The sequence below is a fragment of the Mandrillus leucophaeus genome, unplaced genomic scaffold, assembly GCF_000951045.1.
Source record: "Mandrillus leucophaeus isolate KB7577 unplaced genomic scaffold, Mleu.le_1.0 Scaffold70, whole genome shotgun sequence".
NCBI classification, from domain to species: Eukaryota; Metazoa; Chordata; class Mammalia; order Primates; family Cercopithecidae; genus Mandrillus; species Mandrillus leucophaeus.
Genome location: NW_012107586.1, coordinates 3,293,408 through 3,294,722, shown reverse-complemented (window position 1 = coordinate 3,294,722; position 1,315 = coordinate 3,293,408).

The window sequence follows — 1,315 nt, the reverse complement described above, 5'->3', positions numbered from 1 at the left end:
AAAAGCCAGGTACAGTGGCTCTCGCCTATAATCCCAGCACTTTGGGAGGCCAAGGCAGGTAGATTGCTTGAGCCCAGGAGTTTCAGACCAGCCTGGACAGCAGAATGAGACCCCCATCTCTACAAAAAATACAAAGATTAGCTGCACATAGTGGCATGCGCCTGTAGTCCTAGCTACTCTGGAGGCTGTGGTGGGAGGAGCGCACGAGCCTGGGAAATGAGAAGTGCAGTGAGCCGTGATTGCACCACTATGTACCCAGCCTGGGTGACAAAGCAAGACCTCCCTCAAAAAACAACCAAAAACCAACAATTAAAAATCACAGTTAAAAAAAAAAAATATGGGCCAGACACAGTGGCTCACACCTGTAATCCCAGCACTATGGAAGGCTGAGGCGGGCTAACTGCAACCTTTGCCTCCCAGGTTCAAGCAATTCTCCTGCCTCAGCCTTCCGAGTAGCTGGGATTACAGCTGTGCGCCACCACTCCCGGCTAAGTTTTGTATTTTTAGTAGAGACGGGGTTTCACCATGTTGGTCAGGTTGATCTCAAACTCCTGACCTTGTGATCTGCCCACTTTGGCCTCCCCAAGTGCTGGGATTACAGGTGTGAGCCACCACACCAGGCCAGCTTATGTATTTTCACTGTACCTTTTCTATGCTTAGATATGTTTAGATACACAAATACTTACCATTGTGTTACAATTGCCTACAGTATTCAGTACAAGAGCATACTATACACATTTTTAGCCTAGGAGCAGTGGGCTGTACCATATGGCCTAGGTGTGTAGTAGGCTATACCATCTAGGTTTGTGTATATAAACACTCTATGATGGCAAAATCTCCTAATGACACATTCCTTAGAACATATCCCTGTCATTAAGTGACACAAGATGGCATATCATAAAACAAAATGGGAAAACTATCCAACTGAACAAGAACGGATTTTAAGATGCTGGTGTTGGAATAGCAGATTATTAAAGGAAGAGCCTGACAGATTTAACAGGCTAGGCCTGCACCTTCCAGGGACGCTCCAGCCCTGGCTTTTCATTTTATCTAGCTGGATGTCAAAATGCTAGACTTTTCTTGTATTTTGGTGTTTTTTGCTTTTTTTTTTTTTCTTTTTTGAGTCTTGTTCTTGTCACCCAGGCTGGAGTGCAATGGCACGATCTCGGCTCACTGCAACTTCCACCTCCTGGGTTCAAGTGATTCTCCTGCCTCAGCACCCCAAGTAGCTGGGATTAAAGGCGTGTGCCATCACGCCCAGCTAATTTTTGTATTTTTAGTAGAGATTGGGTTTCGCCATGTTGGCCAGGCTGGT